Source organism: Maylandia zebra, linkage group LG20, assembly GCF_041146795.1.
Source record: "Maylandia zebra isolate NMK-2024a linkage group LG20, Mzebra_GT3a, whole genome shotgun sequence".
NCBI lineage: Eukaryota > Metazoa > Chordata > Actinopteri > Cichliformes > Cichlidae > Maylandia > Maylandia zebra.
In genome coordinates this window covers 38,408,380-38,423,335 of record NC_135186.1, presented here as the reverse complement: position 1 = coordinate 38,423,335, position 14,956 = coordinate 38,408,380, and the positions used below count along the sequence as shown (strand labels likewise).

The following is a 14,956-nucleotide window of genomic DNA, read 5'->3' as shown; positions in this document are numbered from 1 at the left end:
AGCACAACCAGCCTGCAGCTGGTTGGAGGTGATGCCTTTGATTTATGGGTGTACCAAGTGTCACCACCAGGTGGTGATCAGCTCTGCTCCTATCTTCACCTGAGTGTCCTGGTGCCATTGCCTTATGGGGCTTTTTCCAGGACCCACTCAGGGACTCCAAGAAGTCTGGGCACTCTGAACAAAGGCCATCCTCTCGTCCACTGTGGGAAAACCCCGACATACTGACACAGAGCCATAGGGATACTCTCCGAGGGTAACTCCAGAGTGGAACCAGTCTTCTGGATAGTCCATGTCCTCTCCAGAAGACTGGTTCCAATTATATCTACTGGGGACCTCATGCACATCCCTAAAGCCAGTTCTACTAAGCGAGGGTTGACTGCTGCCTGACCTGCAGAGCACTGATCTTCTACAGCAGGAGTGTCCTCGAGGGCCGGTGTCCTGAAACTTTTCTATGTGTCCCTGCTGCTTCAGCAAGACCTGACTGCATGCCGAGGTGGCTGCCATTTGATTCATGTTACAGCAGCTCACAATCAGCATGGTCCAATAAAAGTACTCTTTTTTTTCAGAACACTTACATTTAGTTACATTTTTCCAAGTTTACTCGTGTATGGGTAGGGTTTGGCACCTCAGTATGCAGTCAGGTCTTGCTAATGACCTACTAATTGTAACCAGGTGTGTTGCAGCAGGGACACACGTAAAAGGTCCAGAACAACGGCCCTCGAGGGCTGGGGTTTGACACCCCTGGTCTACAGCAACAACCCTGTGTTCTTTAACCAGGCACTCTTCTCCAAAGAGCTGTGTGTGAAAGCCGGGTGTGAAAGATTGCTTTTCCAGTTGACCTGCATTCCCACCCTTTCCTGTGGGTAGTGTCTGAAGAATTAGCTGATGGTAGAAACTGCAGGCGTGAGGTTCCTCTGCTGGTAGTCTAGGTCAGAGATGGGGTGAGGAGCTCAAGCTCAAAGTGGAGCCACTACTCCTCCACATTGACAGGAGCCAGCAGAGGTGGTTCAGGCATCTGACCAGGAAGTGTTTCAGGGATATTTACTGTGAGGAGCCCCAGGGCATACCCTGAGCACACTATTATATCAGATGACTTGGGAAGAGGTGGAGTAGGTACCCGGAGAGAGGGAGGTCTGTGCTTTGACTGCTGCCCTGACCCAGAGAGCTTTAGAAAATGGATGCTATGTTGGCATATTCATAAAATATGCACGCCTCTATAAATCCAATATCTGCATGATTAGTTTTGGACCTTCCACAATATGCATTAAAAGTGAAGATTTATTTTGAAATTAAAAGCCAGTCTTCACTTTGACCTTGAGGTAACAAAGTTAGTCATGTGTGCATGAACTCCAGGAGGTTACCAGCCTCACCCCGTGGGTCAGAGACGAGCAGAAAGGACTTTGTTAGAGAAATATAAATACTTTGTGAACATGAAACGTCAGTGAGCAGCGAGATCAATGAGGAGTGTTTTTGCTGGAACACCTCGAGAAGAAAGGAGGACCAACATGGAATCTTTTTATAAAACTCACATGGCAGCCATTGATATTGCCTCCTGTCCGAGCATTAATGGCCTCAGATGTCCGTTTGTTTGTATAAAGGACACAGTGTGTCTCAGGAAACCAGGCTCAAGCTGATTGGATATCAGTGAAAACAGAGTCTGCTGATAAGGCTCGATGCTCGAATGACATCATTCCTGTAAATAAGATAAGATAAGATAAGATAACCTTTATTAGTCCCACACGTGGGAAATTTGTTTTGTCACAGAATCAGAATCAGAAACTTTATTGTCATTGAACATGAACTGTTTTTATGGGAAAATTACAAGACCAAGCAATATGAAAAAAGTGTACTTAAACAGTCAGCAGGAAGTGGACAGTGCAAAAGTTATGAGGCAAAAATTAGAATACAATAAGAATAAATACAGTACACAACTGTACAGAATAGAATAAAATAAAATACTATATACAGTAGAATAAAATAAAATAAATATACAATAAGATAAAAATAGAATACAAATACAAATACTATATACAACTGAGTAAAAATACAACGATGACAGAAAGGATTATTGCACTTAGTATTATTGCATATGTATGGATGTGTGTGCTTGATCAGTTAAAGTCTTTATAACCTCTCGTTATTGGCTCCCTGTTCATTTTAGAAATATTTAAAAAATCAGAACAGTTAAGGCTTCCTGTCTGAATGCTGAATATACTGAATTTGAGGTCTTCTGGGTTTTGTGCACATGAACACTACAGAAATAAGAGCAGCAGCCCTGTGCTGCCTTTTACCAAGTCAAGGACATCCAAACTCATCTGCTGAATATTTATTTGTCTGTCATCAGGTCTGGTGCTGATCCTTGTCCTTTGGCAGTAGCAAATAAACCAAGGTTGCTCTACTTAAGGATCTGTCTCTGATCAGAGTCAGAGAAAACCTAAAACTGTGTGAGGAATATGTGATATGCAGATGTAACAGAGAGGTGGAGGTTTGCTCCAACAGCAACCTTTTTAATGGCAAGGAGGTGGAAGAAAAAGCTAACATTTGATCATTTAAATGGTGGGGTTAATGACAGATGGAAGCAGCCAGCGGCATCTAATTTAGCTCTTCCTTGTAAACAAAAACATAAAAGGATAAAAGGCACAGAGGAAGAGCCGTCGAGCAGCATTAAATGAGCTTTTGTGTCTGTCGGGAAACGGTGCTTTTTGTTTTGAGCCCTCTGTGCTGTCAGACAAAGGTGGAAACAGAGCTTTAACTCCAGCGTCAGACGTGTTTTTGGCCACGAGCAGAGATTCCTGCGAGCATCTGCTGGCTGCACAGCCTGAAAAGGCAGAGGACCGCAGGGAAGGCGTCCTGCCTGCAGACAGAGAGCAGAGGGAGCCTGGCGATGACAGGCTGGAGCTGTGTTCACACCAAACACTTTTATTCTTTACTTGTGTGTTACCCGAAGGGATTTTAGTAGGAAAAAAGAAGCCTGTTTCCATAACAACAGGCCGATCTGTGTTGTACAGCGAGGACATTGTCGGCCCGCTGCATCACTTCAGAGACGTAAGCGTGGCGATGCTCCTCGGAGGAAACCTCAAACGATGAGAGGACTGTCAGTCTGAAGGAAGGTACGGGCTTCGCAGGTGTCAGGTGACCCAGAAGCACCAAACCTCCTATCAGAGCTCCAGATTGCGGCGTGCTTTCAGACGAAAGCTGACCATCAGACACAAAACTAACAAAGACGATGAAGGACGCCACACTGAAATTTGTCACTTAAAACGATGCCTATTCTTATAATCAGGTAAAAGAAGCACTATGTCACTGTTTATTCATGAAAAGTGAAACCATCATTTAGAAGCAGTGCTTCTGCAGTCCTGTAGCTCCAGCTGGACGGTCCTTTTGTTGGCTCAGCTCTGCGCTCTGACCGTTGCAGCAGAGTCTTTTCTTTCACTTTGGTACACAGAGGAGTCGGTGGTCCCCTCACGTCATCCGCGTGCTGACAGGTGGTATGAGCCATCTGGTTTCCTTCAAACGTGCTGCTGTGCGTTACGGCTGAACATGAGACGAGACGTAAGAAAAAGTGTAGAAAATCGCAGGGAAAAGGGTAACACCACCTGGGTCTGGGTGCAATTCCCCCCTCCAGGGGCAAGGGTACCTAGACCCGGTTTGTAGAGTACGCTTGGGGAGTGTGATCGTGTGTACAGCGTCTCTTTATGTCTGTCTCCACGTTGGTTGAGTGTGGAGTAAGTGCATATGAGAGCATGAGGGTGGGAATGGATGTTTGTGTCTGTGTGTGCCTGTATGTCTGTGTCTATATGTCAGGTTGGGTATCAGACGCCACCTCTCTGGGGACACCTCAGGCCCTCCAAGGTTTGGAGGCCTATCTCCACCCACCACCACTTCCCCTGCCGGTGGCGGACTCCCTCAGGTGTCGGTGTGTTGGTGGTTCTTTGTGTCTGGGGGTGGGCGTCCGGGTACACACCGGCTCACTCCTTGGCGGCCGCTTGTCGGGGCCTGGGGCCTGGGGCTCGCTCGGGCCCCTTTGGAGGTGGGGTGCCCCCGGCCTCTCGGCCTGGGGCTCGGTCGCTCAGGCACAGCTGGGGGCCGGCGGAGCTCACGGGCGCGTCACTGCAACTCCCCCTGACTTCTGCTCTGCGGCTGCTGAGTGAGCCCTCATCTGGGACTCTCCTCAGCTCTTTCTGGGTCAGTGGCGCAGCTGCCCCTCTGTTGGTCTTCCATGGTCTCTTGTGTTCTGGGGGCCTCTGGATGTCTGGAGTTTTGATCTCCTCCATACCCGCTTCACACCCTGGAGGACGGGGCTGTGGCCCCCCCACACTCCCTAGCAGATCATTACATGGAGAAACCTTTGGAATGCAAGCATGCTGATCCACACAGGTATGCACACATGGGTATTCACAGACGCGGACTAAAGCTTTCTTGGCTTTAAGACATGCATGCACTCAAAGCACACTGTGCGCTGTCTATCTTGCGTGCTGCACAATATCGTTTATTATTTAGTAAATATTGATATCTATGACTAGCTAGTTTATTGTGATGGTGCTTTGTTTTCTCTATTATTATGTTGCTCTTTGTTGTTTGCTGTCTCCTCTGTTTGTTTTTTTGTTTGTTTTTTTTTTTTTTCTCCATACAGGTGACCCAGGAGTTCTTTTTTTTTTTTTTTTCTCTCTCTTCCCCCCCCTTCTCACCGTCTCTTCTCCCCTTTGGTTTTCTTTCTTTCTCTCCCCCTCTCTCTCTCATTCATTCCCCCTGTCCTATTTATTAAAAAAAAAAAAAAAAAAAATGACAAAGGATGAACTGAAGCTCTGCCATCACGTAAAAAAAAATAAAAATAAAAAAAATAAAATAAAAAATAAAAATCGCTAAATGCCATGACAGCAGTGACTGAGCGCCACAGGCAGAGAATCGCTCAGGCTGGTCTGATAACCATGAACAGAACCTCGCTCCTCGTTCTCAAACATTTATTCCAATAACTTCATGTAGAGTCATTTCCAGCGCATGTGTGTGTGCTGCCTTCATGGTGACGGAGCTGCTCCGGGGGAGTGCTGTGACATGTTTTCACTCTGACAGCACCCTGAACGCAGGACAATGTGTTCAAAGGAACATAATGAGATGTTTTCAGTGTCTGTGGGAGCTTTACTGTAGTGGGTGTGATGACAGAACACATTTCATGTAATCAAAGTATTTCAGTATTGTTTCAGGTTTAAAGACAGTTCAGTTCAATTTTATTTATACATCAAATTACAGCAACGTTAACAGTGATCCTGCAGTAATGGAGGATTGAGGCTCACCAGCCTAACTATGTGCAAAGAGTCAGCCTGCTGCTGCTTTTCCTTTGAGCCCACACACAACGCTGGCATTACTCAGTCTGCAGTCAGACTTTACAAGACTGCAGTTTTATTTCCAGAAAACTTACAGGAGAGAATCCTCACAGGGTGGAGGAGAGCATGCTATGGTGTTTGGTACTGCACAGAGGTCATTAACACCACCCAGGATACCCCTGGAGGCCATCGCCACATCCTCCTGTCTCACAGGGGTTAGGGCTTCTTCCCCCAAACACTACCCCCCACACCCACGTCCACCAACCTGAGGCATGGTCTGAGTAGGGTCCATATGTGAGTGAGGGCTACTCAGACCAGGTCCTTTGTTCTTTGTTGTTTCGTATGTATTTCTACTGTTAGTTATTTATTCCTGCACAGTTGGTGTGGAGCACCCATAATTATGCTGTAATATGTACAATGACAATAAAGGGCTATTCTATTTTATTCTATCCTATTCTATTCTAATGGATCGTGGATCTCCTTCGTTTGTGTAAGTGGAAAGAATTTACCAGCCAGCTTTACAAAGCATGCGGTCAGTCTGTCAGCTCGTCTGCTGTGGTGGACTGAGCCTTTGGTACCACAGACTCTGATTAGTCCCAGTCTGTAGTTTGAGCTGCGCTGATGGATCCAGACCGCCCAGATGAACACGCAGTCAGGCTTCGAAGTGATTCCCAGATCATAACTGGAACCTTGTATCCTTTTGCGCTTGTTGAACACATCTGTATGTGAGATGGTCGTGTCGGGTCATTCATCCCCTCGGTTCCTCGAGCCTCTGCAAGGCGTTCCATCCTGGAGTGTAACCAGAGGTTTGCACTTGGTTGTAAACGCTCTGTATCTCCATCTATGAGGGCGACTCTGGATCGTAGATGTTTACAGTGATCTGGCTGTCTCTGACCTAGTTAGCTGCTGTGAAGTTTGTTTTCATGGCCGTCTTCTGTGGTCTGCAGTAGCTTTGGCTCCTTTCCCAACAGAGAAGTGATGTTCCATGTCCCTACAGCCAGTCTTAGTGAGCAAGGATGTCTCTGTTAGCTCAGCAAACTCCAGCAAACACACAGTCTGAGTGTGTGCACAGTGTGTTGCTAGCTACAGGTCCAGCTGCTGTATGAGTGAGAGCTGACTTCACTTAGAAGCACATCATATCTTCTGTGGTCGGCTCAGTGCGGCCCGTCTTTTTAACAATGATCTGGACACTTTTAAACTTTCTCCGCTCTGATTGGCTTATTTTTGTTTTCAGCCTAATGATGGCCGCCATTACTTACACCTCTTTGGACCTCTTGCTGTGTGTGTGTGTGTGTGTGTGTGTGTTATTCGGACGGTCTTCTGGTTTCCATGCTGAGTGTGGTCATGGGCAGCCAAATACAAGCTGAACAGTTCAACACCGTTTCTGTTATCTGCTTCTTGTCCAGTTAATCCTGAAGCTCTGAAAATGTCTGTGTATCAACAGTCCATACAAACTTCCTGCGAAACCATCCATCAGTAAATCCTCCACTGGCACAGAGCAAAGATGAGGAGCTCACTTTCTGCAGTACCAGCCAACACAGAGTAAGTTAGCGGGCTAGTTGTAACCACCTACACAGCATGTGTCGCCTCAGGTATGGAGAATAATTGTTGCTCTCTCAGCTGACCTGACGCCCAGCAGAGGTTCGTACATCTGCAATGATCAGACGATGCAATCTGTAACAGTGTTAACAACTGTTTAAGCATCTTCACGGAAACCCATTAAACAATGTGAGCTAAGAAAAGGTGATTCGAATGAAGAAAGACTCATCGTGAGCCACGATTGGAAAGGTTTCAGGCTGCAGGTGTCTGTCGGTTGGTGGTTTGTGGATAACATCCAAAAGTGTCCGTGCAGGGAGAGAGACATCAAACGTTCGTGCTTTGGCTCGGAGGCTTGGAGCCGACTGAATAGATAATTACACACAGATGGTCCAAGTGTGATTTTCTGCGTTGAGAGTCGTAGAAAAACGAAAACGCATTCACACGCATTGTGTCGAGTCTGACCTCCATTAGTCGGCGCTTCATTCTGTCAGATTACATTCACCGTTATCATCACAAAGGCCAAAACCAACACTTTGTCTGTGTTTTCAATCATCTGAGGGAAAGTCTGTGCAGCAGTGGGATGGTGGTGTGTGGAGGTGGAGGTCAAGCTCACGGCTGTTTTTTTGAAGTTTTTACAGAAAATAGACTGAAACAGGAAAAAGCACAAAGAGGAAAGTTTAGGAAATCTGTAATGCTGCATTACAGGATGGCTTGCTCTCCTCCACACAATGAAGGACACGTAGGCTCTGTAATCTACCTTTGTTCATGAAATCTGTTTATTCATTCCACTTTTTTATTTGGATTCACTGAAAAACACTGAAGCACCATAAGCTGCAGTTCCTCTAATGTCCACATGAGGCTCCAGCAGTGAGTGTAGAAAACACGGATGACCGGACATTGCGCCCTGGTGTATCGGATTCTGGTGTATTACCCCCAGGTGTCTGGCTGCACTCGGCTCATAAACCAGCCCCCTTCCTGTTGGTGGGGGGGCGGGGGGAGGGGGGATTCAGGCTAGAAAAGACAGGCCAGTGGTTTGCTTTCTCAGAAGTTTGATTTGAATTACTAACTTGCTGCTGTGTGAAGTGACATCACAGTGACGCCTTTGATGGCTGCTGCAGAGAAACTTGCGTGTCTTTGTTCAGGTGTGACAGATAAAGCAGAGACGCTGGGAGGAGTTCCAGCACTTACAAAACCTCGACCGACCAGTTTCAAAGTGCCAGTGTGATGCGCTCTAACCTGGACTCACCGCACTGCTTCTATTAGAAATGTAAAGATTTGCAATTTCTATGCTGATTAATTGCTAAAAGTAATGAACTTTCTAAGCTAAGATAAGCAGTGTGGTTTTTGGTGGCTGTGATGTTTTCCTCTTAGAGAATAATCAGTGCACATGAATTAATTCACCTTGAATAAGAAATCCCTCTGTTGTGTTTGAATGTTCGATAAAGTCGGTGCTACGGTTCAGACGTCAGGTGTGCAGCAGGTACTGCTGCCTGCTTGCTCACTGACATGACTGTCCATGACTGTGTCAGTGACTGTCGGTGACTGTGCCGGTGACTGTCCATGACTGTGCCAGTGACTGTCGGTGACTGTGTCAGTGACTGTCCATGACTGTGTCGGTGACTGTGTCCATGACCGTGTCAGTGACCGTGTCAGTGACCGTGTCCATAACCGTGTCAGTGACTGTGTCCGTGTCAGTGACTGTGTCCATGACCGTGTCCGTGACCGTGTCAGTGACCGTGACCGTGTCCATAACCGTGTCAGTGACCGTGTCAGTGACCGTGACCGTGTCCGTGACCGTGTCCATAACCGTGTCAGTGACTGTGTCCGTGTCAGTGACTGTGTCCGTGACCGTGTCAGTGACCGTGTCAGTGACTGTGTCCATGTCAGTGACTGTGTCCGTGACCGTGTCAGTGACCGTGTCCGTGACTGTGTCCGTGACTGTGTCCGTGTCAGTGACTGTGTCCGTGACCGTGTCAGTGACCGTGTCAGTGACTGTGTCCATGTCAGTGACCGTGTCAGTGACTGTGTCCGTGACTGTGTCCGTGATCGTGTCAGTGACCGTGACCGTGTCCATAACGTGTCAGTGACCGTGTCAGTGACTGTGTCCGTGTCCGTGACTGTGTCCGTGACTGTGTCCGTGTCAGTGACTGTGTCCGTGACCGTGTCAGTGACCGTGTCAGTGACTGTGTCCGTGTCAGTGACCGTGTCAGTGACTGTGTCCGTGACTGTGTCCGTGATCGTGTCAGTGACCGTGACCGTGTCCATAACCGTGTCAGTGACCGTGTCAGTGACCGTGTCCGTGACTGTGTCCGTGACTGTGTCCGTGTCAGTGACTGTGTCCGTGACCGTGTCAGTGACTGTGTCAGTGACCGTGTCCGTGATCGTGTCAGTGACCGTGACCGTGTCCATAACCGTGTCAGTGACCGTGTCAGTGACTGTGTCCGTGTCCGTGACTGTGTCCGTGTCAGTGACTGTGTCCGTGACCGTGTCAGTGACCGTGTCAGTGACTGTGTCCGTGTCAGTGACCGTGTCAGTGACCGTGTCAGTGACTGTGTCCGTGACTGTGTCCGTGATCGTGTCAGTGACCGTGACCGTGTCCATAACCGTGTCAGTGACCGTGTCAGTGGCTGTGTCCGTGACTGTGTCCGTGATCGTGTCAGTGACCGTGACCGTGTCCATAACCGTGTCAGTGACCGTGTCAGTGACTGTGTCCGTGTCAGTGACTGTGTCCATGACCGTGTCAGTGACCGTGACCATGTCCATAACCCTGTCAGTGACTGTGTCCGTGACTGTGTCCATGACCGTGTCAGTGACCGTGTCAGTGACTGTGTCCATGACCGTGTCAGTGACCGTGACCATGTCCATAACCCTGTCAGTGACTGTGTCCGTGACTGTGTCCATGACCGTGTCAGTGACCGTGTCAGTGACTGTGTCCATGACCGTGTCAGTGACCGTGTCCGTGACAGTGTCCTTGACTGTGTCCGTACGGTCATGATCGGTATCGTACTGTGCGAGGAGCAGGCCAGACTCTTCTTCAGCTGCTGTGCACAGCTGATTATTAAACAGAAGCAGGTCCCTGCCCCTGTTCTCACTTGCATGAACAGAAACACTGTAAACTGAGTGTTCGTGGTTCTCAGCAGCAGTAACACAGTACTGACTGCAGACGAAACACACAGCACTGAAAACACTGTCAGTGTTCCTGTCTGCCCGTCTAACACCGGCTCACAGGTTTCCAGAGTGAATGACAGAAAGACAGCTGAAGAGGAAGGAGACGTCTGTGTCTGTGTGTGTCAGTTTATAATAAACATTACATGTTTTTAAACTCAGACGGCCGTCCTTTCTTCACCCTCAGTTTTACTGGGCTCCCAGCAAAGCCTGATGTGTATAACCTGTCTGTGTTATTAACTGGAGCTTTGCATGAACCTGTTATTGATGGTCTCTGTGTCAAATGTCCAGGTGACAGGACAGTGTGAATTATTATTCTTGTACTGTGGGAGGAAGAGGTGGGTCGTTCATCTTTACACCTGCAGAAATAAACTGTCTGGTCTCCGTTAGTATTCTGGCCCTTCATAGCACATGTGTGGAGGGATGATGGTTTTAGATCTCACCTGTTTGCAATAATAGGGGTGCTGCCTCTTTGACTGACAGGTGGATGGTGACACAGGCAGATGAAGCTGCTAGCTGTCTGCTAGGCTGAGCTGGATCATGTGACCAATAACATGGCTGCTGTGAGGTCACTGTATTAACAGAGCATCCAAGAAAGTGGAGCTCCAGGTTTAATGAGTAAAATTCTATTGTTTTGATTGGATGATACTGATTTCCAGGTGTCTGAGTCTGTGCGATGCTCCCATACAGTCTGATAACATAGGTAGTTAGCATCAGCTGATAACATATAGTTACTAGTGGTGCCAGGAAAACAAGATGGTGACGGCTAAACGCCACCCATGAGGCGTCCAGACCATCAGTGCTGTCTGTTTTTGTGGAGGAGGCTTGGTTCTGACCGACTGACTCTCAGAGGGACAGAAGCTGTTTGGCTTCACGCTCGCTGTTTTCCCCTCAGAGTCTGACGTCTGCAGGCCGGCCTGGGCGCTCTGGAGGTATTTCTTTTATAGGAGAGCAGTGATGAGGTTAAACTGAGCCATAGGACCAATGACTGATGCTCCACGTCTGCACTTCAACCAAAGCTCATCAGTCATCCACGCTGCGCTCACTCTGGCTCAGCTTTTTTATTGCCAGCGTTCTTTTGGCCAGAAGTCTCCTAAATCAAACAAAATGTTTTACCGTCCTGGATCTGTTCCCATCAACCAGGCTTTGCACGCTTGTTCCAACACGCTGAAGTCTAAACCTAACCAGCTACAGGAGCCCGCAGTGCGCTTGGGAACACGAAACTATACAATAATGCAAATGTGAGGCTGCAGTGAGAGGAAACACTGAAGAGAAATCACCTGAAGGTATCACCTGTGCATGTCTAACAGAGGAGGAGAGCCAGGCGAGCGGCTGAAGCTCCCCTGCTGAGAGGGAAAAGACTGAACCAGGGCCGCAACCGTTCATCAAGTAACTCGAACTATTAGATTAGATTAGATTTGTCTACTCAGATTCTTTGTGCATCGATGCTTCGTTTAATACACGCCGATGTTTCAAACGATGTAAACACGAGCGTTTCGACTGAACACATACCTGCAGTACATGCGAATCAAAAGTCTGACCACATCAAGCCCACGCCTCCAAGCAGTGGAGGCGGAGTCTGTTTACACACAGGGACAGCAAAGAGGTGGAGACTGAGCTCAGGTTGAGTGAAAGAAGTGCAGTGGCTGTACTGGGCTATATTTATGTCAGGGCTTTTGTTACATTGTGCACATTGAAAGTTGTGAGGTTGGACTCGAGTGCTGTGAAGCAACAGTGTTAGCAAAACTTTTAACCTATAAATGACACTCATGTAATGAGCACTGTGTCAGCATGTTTGACAGAAACACAGTAATGACTTAGCACAGTGTGTATTGATACTGTGTTTTTAGAGAGACCTAGCATGTGCCCATCTTTAAACTTTGACACTTCAGTGTTTTTTCATTTATGAGAAATTCACTTTGCCTCCACTTTTCCAAACTCTGTCCTCTACGATTCCGACCTCAGCGTGGAACTGCCTGTTAAAGGTCCGGCTGACCTTTTTAACTCTACATGCTCTGGTACTCTGTCGCTGATGTCAGGACTAAACGCTAAATCTTCACGTCACCCTTGGCTGCATGAAACCACTCGTGCTCTCAGATGCAAATGTCGACGTGCAGAGACAAAGTGGAAAAAGGACAAACTCCAGGTGTCTTTGGGCGTCCTACTATAGACCACTGTTAGAGCTGCAAAATTTGCTTTTCTGTCCAGCGTCATCAGTCACAAACCCCGAGTTTTTTTGAATATTTCTCATTGTGTGATTAACCCCTTTGCCACCGTTTCTATGGAGGCTTCCTCTGCACTTTGTGAAAAGCTTTTAAAGCTTTTGTTTTTTGTATCATATGATTTATTTAATACATTTTATGTGGAGTGAGTAAATAAAAGTATATTTACGGTGGCCCCTAGAGAAAAAACACGTACAAACTCCAAAACACGTACAAAACACAACAGAAGTGCTCCAGGATGCTAGGGGGCAGTGTTGAGCTTTTGTTACCGAGTGGCTACACAAGCCAGGAAGTACCAACGACCAGATTTGTTGTGTGGCAGTAACAGGTAAATGAACATTTTTTTAAATTATTTAAATATATATGAGTGCTTGTGTATAAATACACAAACAATACACACATGCTTTCAATTGTGTAATTTAAGTGATCTAGTAGCTCTGTTTTGAAGTTCAGTTAATGCTAGAAATGTGTTTTGGAGTTTGTACGTGCTTTGTCTCTAGGGGCCACCGCATATTTTTATATATAAACATATATAATTAAAACCCCGGTTTTTTTTACATTAGTAATTTCTTTTGTGCATAATTTTATATTGTTGTTGATAATAAATTAATTAAAGCAACAAAACAACCTGAAGAGCCGGTTGGGAGCCGAAAGAACGCTCTTCATGTTATCCGGTTGTTCAGTCTGACGTCACTAGCCGTGTCTGGGTCTAAACTCCGCTGCAGGTCCATATATCAAACGATCACTATGGCATTACTGAGAGTTGAAAAACTGTCTAAAGTCTTTCATCTTTAATAAAATGATCAGCGTTCTGCTCTACCAGGTGTAACAATTGAGTTTAACATCCAGGCACCCATGAAAACGGAATTTATGACATTTAACGGAGTTAGAAGTTAGCAGGGAGTTAGCTCGCTAGCTTCTATCTAAATACAATATAGCATGTCCTGACTGTGGGGTTTTGGAAACAAATTAAAACGTACAGCTCTGCTGTCACTTCCAGCATAAATGAAGACAGAAAACTAAACAGCAGTGACGTTTGTAGGGTTACTGAAGTTGGGCTAGCTGGTATATAATGATGTGCTACGTGACCGCTAGCGACACAGCTATGTTAGCATAATATAAACAAGCTAACTTTTTTTCCACTCGATAAAAGTTAACGTGAGTGTTCTCGGTGGTCAGGAACAAATGTAATCGCATGGCAGGATGCTGTAAAAGGACCAAACTTCAGCCAGGAGAACAACTGAGATAATCCATCCACAATACGAGGTTAGTCATTCATATACTGCTGCATGGGCTGGGCTGTAGTTACATCGTAAGGTTTTAAAAACTGAGCTTAAATAAATGATTAGCGGTAATAAAAGCCGAGGGAGATCAACAGTGATCACTGACTGTTTTAGGAGCTTTTTGAGATCAAATAGAAGAAAATACATAACATTAAACATGTTAACAACACAAAAGCCATATTAAACGCAGACTACTTTAGGCCCGGAAGTAGGATTCGTCGCGTCATCACTGAACAACCGGATTGGGCCTAGTGTTTCATTTTTATTAAATGCTTCCTTGTCATCAGGTTGTGTACCAGCTGCTTTCAAACATGCAGTTGTGCAGCCCATTATTAAAAACAAAGATCCAAATTCTAACTACAGGCCGGCCTCTAAACTCTGTTATATGTCCAAATAGTTGTGTTTAAGCACCTTCAGAGATTTTTAGACCCTCAAAGCGTTCGTGAAGTGTTCCGGTCTGGTTTTGAATCTCGTCACAGTGCTGAGACGACGCTTTTTAATCTTCTTCTTTTAACTGTCGACTCGGGTTGTTCTGCTGTTTTAGTCCTTTTAGATTTGACTGCCACCTTTGATCAGAACATTTTTCATCCAGACTTGAACACGTTGTTCGTCTCAGAGGCTCAGTTTTATCATGGTTTAACTCATAGCCGTCACAGAGGTATGTTTCTGGGAAACACTCCTCTTCCTCTGCCGCTGTTAGTTGTGGTGTGACACAGGGGTCTGTTTTCAGTCCAAGTCTCTTCTCCTTATACATGCTGTCTTTGGGATCTATTTTCAGAAAACACTGTTATGCTGATGACATCCAAATGTACTTCCCCTTGAAACTGGACGTCTCTGTCCCACTGCAGCCTCTGCTTAACCATCTACATGATGTTAAAGCTGTTAACACAGAGTTTTCGCACCCTAAACAAAAACCAGGCTGAACTGATTGTTTTTGGATGCCACGCCCCTTTGGATGAGCTAACTCAGAGCCTCGGTCCTCTCGCTTGTCATCATTCTCAGACTGTTAGAAACCTCAGAGTGTCTTTAGTCGGATCTTTAAATGAGAGAACCAAGCTGTGAAAAACAGTTTTCATCAGTTCGGTGAAATTGCCAAAGCGATGTCTCATCTTCCTCCTAAAGACCTGGACAAACGTATCGATCACCACTAGACTGGACTACTGCAGTTCTCTCTGTTTGGGTCTCCAACACTCTATACGGTGTCACTTTTTTACACTGGCTTTTAATTGAAGTACCATCAGGTTAGTTTTATGTTTGTGTTTATGTTAAATATTAATTTCCTCTGGTTCTTCTTCCCTTTGCTTCATGTCTGGTATCTGTGCACTTTGTGCTCATCTCTCACTGTCAAAGAAGAAGAAGAGTGGCTTTGAACAGCCAATCAGCCGAACATTTCAATCACGGAGCAGCTGAAGAAGTGAGAAGAAAA

General features: G+C 46.3%; 1 protein-coding gene across 3 annotated transcripts in view; it reads left to right on the top strand.

Moving 5' to 3' along the window:
• Positions 1 to 14,956, top strand: part of oprl1 (opiate receptor-like 1) — an 84,162-nt gene that overhangs the window by 14,327 nt on the left and 54,879 nt on the right. The window contains exon 1 of one of the 3 annotated variants that reach the window (XM_076878329.1): positions 12,546 to 12,575. The exons of the other annotated variants lie outside the window; for them this stretch is intronic. The gene's annotated coding sequence lies outside the window, so the exon portion shown is untranslated. Of the gene's footprint in view, positions 1 to 12,545; positions 12,576 to 14,956 lie in introns of those variants that run through there. 3 annotated transcript variants of the gene reach the window in all.